This window comes from Gossypium arboreum, chromosome 13, assembly GCF_025698485.1.
Source record: "Gossypium arboreum isolate Shixiya-1 chromosome 13, ASM2569848v2, whole genome shotgun sequence".
NCBI lineage: Eukaryota > Viridiplantae > Streptophyta > Magnoliopsida > Malvales > Malvaceae > Gossypium > Gossypium arboreum.
Window position 1 is genome coordinate 114,182,491 of NC_069082.1, and position 9,602 is coordinate 114,192,092.

Here is a 9,602-nt window from a genome sequence, read left to right on the forward strand (position 1 = left end):
AAAAACATCCCTTTAATTCTTAGGCTAGATAATAAAAAGATAGTAATTATTAGTACTTTTAGTCCTTGTGGATACAATATTTCCTATCTCACCATAACTATACTTCTATTCGATAGGTGCGCTTACCTTAGTCAAATTTTTAGTTAGTTTAGCGACCATCAAGTTTTTGGTGCCGTTGTCAGGGACTAAGATATTAGGAACGCTTGAATTTTATTACTTTAGCCATTTTTACTTTTATTGCAATTTACTTTTTGTTTTTAGCTTAATTCCTCTTTTCAAAATTTTCTTTTTAATTGCTTTGGCAGATGTCTCTAGTTTATGACTAGAAAAACCCGTCAGGACCTTTTCTTTTTTATAGTGAAATAGAGAGTACAACTCGCAGAAATCAAAGAGAAATAAGGAAAAGTCTACAATACATAGAGGAAGAGCAAGAGGACGTTACAGATTTTACTGTAGAGATGGTAGATAATTAGAATAATCCGCTACCTCCTGTAGTTGCCGCAAATCCTGTTAATTTGAATCCTGCTCCTCGTACTATGTATGATTATCCTAAGCCTACTTTAACAGGAACTGAATCGAGTATTGTTCGACCTGCTGTTGCTGCAAATAATTTTGAACTGAAACCTAACACTATTCAAATGATACAACAGTTTGTTCAGTTTGATGGTTTGCAGGACAAGGATCCAAACACTCATTTAGTAAATTTTCTGGAATTCTACGACACCTTTAAGATCAATGGCTTTTCTGACGATGTCATTTCTTTGGTTGTTTAACTTTTCATTAAGGAATAAGGCTAAACAATGGTTAAACTCATTACCAAGAGGGTCAATCACTACTTGGGAACAAATGACCAAAAAATTTTTACTCAAATATTTTTCGCCGGTTAAAACAACTAAATTGAGGAATGATATCTCTTCTTTTTGTGCAGATGGATTTAAAAACACTATATGATGCATGGGAGAGATACAAGGATTTATTGAGAAGGTGCCCTTACCATGGGTTACCTTTATGGCTACAGGTTCAAACTTTCCACAATGGTTTGAACCCCTCAACTAGACAGGTTATCGATGCAGTGGCCGGTGGAACCATAAATAAAAAAAACACCTGAGGAGGCTTATGAGTTCATTGAAGAGATGTCACAGAATAATTATTAGTGGCAACTTATGAGAACAAAGCCAACGAAATCAGCCTGTGTTTTCAACCTAGATGCAATCACCATATTATCAAACCAGGTAGAACTCTTGAATAAAAAAATTAACGGTTTATATGGTTCTACACAGGTACATCCGGTGATGTAGTGTGACACGAGTAAAGGTGGAATAGGCAATATAGAATATTTACCCTTCGGTCCTAGCATGGAGAACGAGCAAATAAATTACATGGGTAATAATCATCGACCTCAAAATAATACTTATAGTAACACTTACAATGCAGGTTGGAGGAACCATCCAAACTTCTCATGGGGAGGCCATGGAAATCAGAGACCACCACCCCCTCCAGGCTTCCAACAACAGCCTTACCAGCAAGAGAAAAAGCCGAACCTTGAAGAGATGATGACGAAGTTTATTTCAGTGATAGAAACCCATTTTCAAAACACTAAAACTGCACTTAAAAATCAACAAGCATCGATTCAAGGGCTCGAGAATCAAATAGGACAATTAGCTAAGATAATTTCAGAAAGACCACAAGGGAGCCTGCCTAGTAACACCGAACCCAACCTAAAAGAGCATGTGAAAGCAGTTACCCTAAAGAGTGCGAAAGTGTTAACTAAATCTGAAAAAGGTGCCACAAGAAGCTGATAAGAAAGAGGATGAGGAGGTAAAACTCAAAATTAGTGAGAAACCGATGCTGAAGGAATATAAACCACCAATCCCATATCCAGCAAAGTTGAAGAAAGACTGCATGGTTGCACAATTCTGTAAATTTCTTGAACTTTTTAAATAGTTGCATATTAACTTACCTTTCATTCAAGCTATCTCGCAGATGCCTACATATGCAAAATTTTTAAAGGAGCTTCTAACAAATAAAAGGAAGTTTGAAGAGTTGTCTATAGTAAAACTTAACGATGAGTGCTCGGCCATACTCCAAAATAAACTACCAACCAAACTGAAAGATCCAGGAAGTTTTACTATTCCCTGCTTAATTGGTAGTTTAAATGTTGAGAAGGCACTAGCTGATTTAGGCGCTAGCATAAATTTGATGCCTTACAAAATGTTCAAGCAACTTGGCATTGGGGAACCAAAACCTATAGGATGAACATTCAACTAGTTGATAGATCTATTAAATATCCTAGGGGTATTATTGAAGATGTACTAGTAAAAGTAGATAAATTTATATTTCCTGTTGATTTTGTTGTGCTTGACATGGATGAGGATGTTGAGGTGCCTTTAATTTTAGGTCTCCCATTTTTAGCCACTGCTAGAACTGTTATTGATATGGGTGACGGTAAACTTGTACTTAGGGTAGGTGACGAAAAGATTATTTTTAAAATTTATAATACTATGAGATTTTCTAAAGAACAAGATGACTCCTGCTATTTTATTGATTCTATTGATCATCCTATTCAAGATTCGTTATAGGAAATCGTTCATAAGGACACATTGACACTGTGTCTTGCACAAGAAGAAGAGGTAAATGACGATGATTCTATGTTAGGTAAGACAAAAGCTGAATTAAATTCTAATGAGTCTTCATTGCGATAGAAGAATTATGAGGGTATTGAGGTAAACAATGAATTGAAATTAAAACCCTCTGTTGAAGAACCTCCTAAATTAGAATTAAAGCAACTACCAAATCACCTAGAATATGCGTTTCTTGGAAATAATTCCACATTACCAGTAATTATTGCTTCAGATTTACAGCCAACAGAAAAGGACGAGTTACTTCAAGTATTGAAGGAGCATAAAAGAGCTATAGCCTGGAAAATTTCTGACATAAGAGCGATCAGTCATTCTTTTTGCACACATAAAATTTTAATAGAAGATGAATATAAACCTTGTGTGCAAGCTCAAAGACGACTGAATCCTAACATGAAAGAAGTCGTAAAAGCTGAGGTAATTAAACTTCTAGATGCTGGAGTTATTTATCCTATTTATGACAGTTCTTGGGTGAGTCTTGTGCAGGTTTTCCCTAAGAAATGAGGCATGGTTGTTGTGGCTAATGAGTAGAATGAATTGATCCGAACATGAATAGTCACAGGATAGAGAGTTTGCATCGACTATAGGAAGTTGAACGATGCCACAAGTAAATATCATTTTCCCTTACCATTCATTGATCAGATGTTGGAAAGATTATCTGGGCATATGTATTATTGCTTGCTAGATGGACTCTCTGGTTACTTCCAAATCTCAATAGCTCCTGAAGACCAAGTGAAAACGACATTTACATGTCCATACGGTATGTTTGCTTATAGACGAATGCCTTTTGGATTATGTAATTCTCCTGCTACTTTTCAGCGATGCATGTTGGCCATTTTTGATGAGCTCGTAGAAGATATTATAGAGGTATTTATGGATGATTTCTCATTATTCGATAACTCTTTCCATCTTTTCCTTAAAAAATTAAAACGAGTTCTAACGAGATGTGATGAAACGAACGTTGTACTGAACTGGAAAAAATATCATTTCATGGTTCGTGAAGGGATTGTGTTAGGCCACGAAATTTCTAATAAAGGGATCGAGGTTGACAAAACGAAAATTGAAACTATTGAGAAATTACCTCCTACTAGTACAGTTAAGGCTATTCGAAGCTTTTTAGGACATGCTGGATTTTATAGAAGATTTATTAAGGATTTTTCTAAAATAGCTAAGCCTTTAACGAATTTACTAGAAAAGGATGTGCCTTTCGATTTCAATCAGGAATGTTTAGAAGCATTTAACACACTAAAAGATAAATTAATTAATGCTCCGATTGTAGTTGCACCTGATTGCAATTTACTTTTTGAACTAATGTGTGATGTGAGTAATTTTGCAGTAGGTGTGGTTCTTGGACAGCAAAGAGACAAGCATTTTCAACCAATTTATTATGCTAGCAAGACATTGATAGCTGCACAAGAAAACTATATGACGACTGAGAAAGAATTATTGGCTGTGATTTTTGCATTCGATAAATTTAGACCATATTTAATACTATCTAAAGTTGTCATATACACTGACCATTCAGCTCTTCGATATCTCCTTTTTAAATCAGATGCAAAACCTCGACTAATAAGATGGATATTATTGTTGTAGGAATTCGTTTTAGAAATTAAAGATAAAAAAAGAGCAGAAAATCTTGCAGCAGATCATCTGTCCATATTAGAAAACTCACATCTTAAGGATAAATGACTCGTTCCCTGAAGAACAACTATTTGCTATATCTAACTCTGAGGTACCTTGGTTTGCAGACATTACAAATTATTTAACTACTAACGTTACACCAAAAAGGTTGACAAGTCAACAAAAGAAGCGATTCTTTACTGATATTAAAAACTACTTTTGGGAAGATCCTTTTCTTTTCCGTATATGTGCAGATCAAGTCATTAGAATATGCGTTACAAAGTCAGAAGCAATTAAAATCTTGAAACATTGCCACTCAGGGCGGACTGGAGGACATTACAGTGGGACTAGAACCACACATAAAGCACTCGAATCAGGTTTTTATTGGCCCACACTATTCAAAGACTCCAACAGGTATGTTACTTCTTGTGATAAATGCCAACGAATAGGTAGTATCTCCAAACATGATGAAATGCATCAAACATATATACTTTCATGTGAAATATTTGATGTATAGGGTATTGATTTTATGGGTTCATTCCCTAGCTCATTTGGGAATAAATATATCTTAGTAGCCATTGATTATATGTCCAAATGGGTGGAAGTTGAAGCTTTACCTACTAATGATGCTAGAGTGGTGGTGAGGTTCCTTAAGAAACTCTTCTCTCGATTTGGAACAGCTAGAGCAATTATCAATGATAGAGGTACTCAATTTTGTAATGTTCAATTTGATAAAACCCTTAAAAAATATGGAGTTTACCACAGAACCCCTTTACTATCCTCAAATAGTGGACAAGCCGAAATAGCAAACCGAAAGCTTAAACATATCCTCGAAAGGACTGTAGAGTCAAATAGAAAGGATTCAGCAATGAAAGTAGATGATACTTTATGGGCCTATAGAACTGCTTTTAAGACCCCCATAGGAACATCTCCTTACAGACTTGTTTATGGGAAAAGTTTTCATTTACTGTTTGAACTAGAACACAAAGCATTCTGGGCTATAAAGTTTCTAAAATTTGATCTCAAACTTGCAGGTGAGAAAAGGTTGATACAGTCGAACAAGCTAAATGAATGGCGAGCTAATGCATATGAGAATTCAAGATTATACAAGGAAGCAACGAAGTACCGCCCTGATGCTCGTTTAAAGCAACACAAGCAATTTGAAGCTAGAGATCTTATCCTGCTATACAACTCAAGGCTCAAATTATTCCTTAGGAAGTTAAAATCATAATGGCCAGGTCCATTCATAGTCCAAACCATTTTTCCATCTAGCACAGTAGAGGTAAGTCATCCAACCCATAGCACTTTCAAAATCGTCTTAAACTTTATAAAGGTAAAGATTTTAAAGATTATAGAGAGGAGCTACAGCTCCGCGAACTTGCCTAAATATGTCCACAAGGTAAAGTCGAGCTTAGACTTTAAATAAGCGCTCCTTGGGAGGTAACCTGAGCACTAACCCCACTAAATAAGTTTATTTTTCTTTCATTTTTCATATTTTAAATGCATGTATTTTTGACACACACATGGCCTGACACACAGGCATGTCCTAGGCCGTGTGCTCACCAGGGGTTGGAGACATGGGCATGCTTGAGCCATGTAAACTCCTAAAGCCTTAGTATTGGCATTTGATAGTGGTGAACACGGCCTGGACACACGGGCGTGTCCATAGACGTGTTAAAACAGGATACACATTTTTCCAAAGTGACACACGGGTTGTGATAACTAGCCACGATCGTGCGATACGGCCGTGTAACCCACACGGCTGAGGGACACGGGCGTGCCTGAGGTTGTGGTGAAACTGAACTTTAATTTCCCAAAAATTGGCAAAAACATAGAATACGTTAAATCATCACGGCTGTGCAATGCAGCCGTGCAACCCACACGGTCATGAAATACAAGTGTGCCTGAGGCCGTATGGGAACCTAAGCACACACTTTGAAATTTGCAACAAATCAGAATAGAAAATGAGCATATCACACGGTCGTACGTAAAAGCCGTGGGAAATTCTGACTACAAGACACAGACGTGTTGGAACTCACACAGGCATGGAAAAAAATGAATGAAAGAGCACACGGCCATGTGTGCCACACGGCCTGGGTACACGGGCGTGTCTAAAAGGCCGTGTGTGATACTGAATTAAAAGTTCACGAAAAAAATAGGCTAAGAGCGAGACAAAGGGGCATGGGCCACGATCGTGTGGTCCAAAACAAGGTCTGCACGACCGTGGCCCCCTTTTTAATTAAAATCCCAACCTTAAAATCCTTCCATTCCTATTTAAACCCTACTATTCACCCATCACACCCCCTTTCACTATTCATCTTCCTTACTCAAGCCACTATTTCCTGTCGAGCCGCTGGCGATCGACATCCCCACTCTCCTTACTTTTCTTTCTTCCTTTCTTTCTTTCCTTTCCCTTTCTCCCTCTTTGCCCCACGCCCTAACATCAGCCGACCACAACCGTTTCCCATCTCCATCGGTTCTTTCACTATCACATTTAGCTATTTATTTGCATATTTATTTCTTTGCTATTTTATCTTTATTGCTATTTCAGACCATTACCTCATATTTCGCAAAATAGATTGTTTCCCATTATTTTTTTTATGCTTAAGAATCATTCATTTACAACATACTGTGATTATTGGAATTTCTCTCTAATAGTTAGTTTACTATTTGAAATTTACATGTGTAAACATTTAACCTTGTTTCGGTGTTATCTGACATACAGCTCTTTATTTTAACATGGTTCATTGCTCTACTTAGGATTAATTTATTTACGTTCTTTGATTTCTCTATTAGGTTCTTAGGCCAAGAATTCCTATCTATGCGCATATTTTCTTTCCGACTAGTCCCACTATATGCATTATATTATGATTCATTCTTTGGAATTTTCTGACTTAGTGGGTTCTTGATCCTCATATTTTTACTGAATATTCTCAGGGAAACAATAACAAATACTCGTGGTAAAAAGTCTGCAGTCTCAGCTTCTAAAAAGCGAAAAGGGTCAGGTGTGACCTCATCAGGTGCGACCACTGAGATGCGCCATCATTTTCTCTAATTCCCACTAGGACCTCAGGAGGAGTTGTTTCAAATTCTACGTGCATGACCCCTTGGTATGGGCTGGTGTATTGATTAGGCTGCATTAGAGCAGATCCACCTGGCTGACTCAGTTCGGGCCCTCCTCGCTACCACTCCTTGGAACCGTTTCTTTGACATTATTGAGCCGACATACCTGGAGTTCACTTTGAAACTTTCAAACATTTCAGTTGCAGACGGTTATGTCAGAGTTTGACGACCCAGGCACAGTCCAATTCCGTCTTGGTGGTCTAGTACGTCAATTGAGTGTCTCAGAATTCGGAGTTACCTTGGGACTTTATATAGAAGAATTTATAGAGGCCGACAATTTTCCTCATCTCTACCGTCACATTCATTATGCACCTTCCTCATGTTGGGCAGCCCTCATTCTTGCTACGAGCATCTATGACCTCAGCCGCTCCAAGGCATCGGCTCTCTCTCCAGTATTACGATATCTCCACACCCTTTTAGCTCACACCTTAACAGGGCGACGAGAGAGCACTGGCGTCGTTAATACTCACGACGGATACTTCTTATGGAGCATAAGGCAAGGGCATGTTTTCGATCTTGCATACTTCATAACCCTCGCCTTTCGCCATCGGACTGAACGATATAGAAACGGAGCCATCTGCATCAGCCCTTACGTGACTCATATAGCTTGACACTTTGGGCTCCTGAACACATTGGTGCAATCCTCATCACTCACACTTTCGGTCAGATATCCCCACAAAACATCTCAAGTATGCTCTATATGAGGATGATAGAGCATTGTCATAGGTTCGATCCTCCTCAATACTGACTAGCATGAGCCACCGATCAGGATGACCCCGAGGATATTACTGACGATATCCCTTCCTTTCATGAGGACCCACCTTCTCAGCCACCGTCGAGTCACAAACCAGTTTACACGGCTGTTTTATTGACAGAAATTTCTAACTACCTGACTCGATTTGAGCAATACTACAATCAACAGTTCAACAGCACCGCTCAACGATTCGACAGTATAGAGGCGACTCTGCAATAGATTTGCTAATGTTTCCACATTTTGCCTCCAGTACCACCACCTCACAATCCAGCTGTCGATGAGGACTTTTGAGTCCTTTTATTTTCACTTTGTTTTTCATTTCCTTTTGTTTTTATTTTTATTTTTACTTATCATGTTCTAAAAGACTTTTATCAGTATATTTTGAACTCCTCATTTATATGGTTGTTCCTTTATGAGTAACCATGACAAACCCATCAATATAACTCCCTAAAACATTACTGGTGATATCGTAGTTTCAAAGGGTTCAGTCGATTGGTGCTACTCAGGAATATACAAACAATCCTCTCGGGAAAGATAATCCACGACTACCATGTCATGCTCGACCACGACCATAGCCACCACAACACCGACCACCACGATAACCTCTTCACTTGGTACTGTGATTGTGGAACCTAACCTCTACCACCACCGGAGTATCCTGCCCCACCTTCGTCTTTGCCTAGTTACACATGCACTTCATGTCCAATGTCTTCAAATCCGCTTTCGCTATTCCAAGGATTACATCCAAATTCAGGGCAGTTTCGCTTCTCTTGCTCTTTCATGATATTATGCTTATATTGTTATTATTTATCTTTGTACATTGAGGACAATGTACATCTTAAGTATGGGGCGGTTATATTTATATGATTATCAGAAAATCTCTAAATTATATCTTATTCTCAAATAATTTTCTCATATTACTATTAGAATGAATTTTGATTGATTTATGATATTTATTGATATGTTTTGGATTAAAACATAAGTAATTGTGCATTGATTATTTAAACTTTAGGGCAATAGAGAATCAAGCATGTTAAGTTGAATTTTTGAGAATTAAAATTGTTAGGTTGTTTTCCTGAAATGGAGTATTATCTTGAAGTTCTAAATCTACAGGATTGACATGAAAAACCCATAATTTTTGTGAGATTTTGAGCCTTTTAGAGCATATATCTTTCTTGCTCACGTTTATTGATGACTATGAGTGAGTTAATACTGATTTGTTATTCTAGAACTTGCATCGATTATACATGACGAGACCACACCTTTGATTTGATATACTGAAATGATGAAGGCACTTAGGTTTTAACCCACTCACCCCATAAAAAGCCTACCCACATAATTAATCCTTAGTGAACCCCTTTGAGCCTTAAGCACCATTTTCTTAATATTTTCCTATTAAATTTTAACCCACAACTTAACCCTTTTTGATTCATTAAGAATTTTTCCCTTTTTATTGACTCCCTTTTTAT

At 37.6% G+C, this 9,602-nt stretch overlaps 1 non-coding gene across 1 annotated transcript; it reads right to left on the reverse strand.

The window, feature by feature from the left end:
* Nucleotides 1-894: 894 nt before the first annotated feature.
* LOC128287640 (small nucleolar RNA R71) lies at nt 895-1,002 on the reverse strand. The gene has a single exon (XR_008278339.1). It is a non-coding gene; the product is annotated as a small nucleolar RNA R71 (small nucleolar RNA).
* Between the last annotated feature and the right edge of the window lie 8,600 nt (nt 1,003-9,602).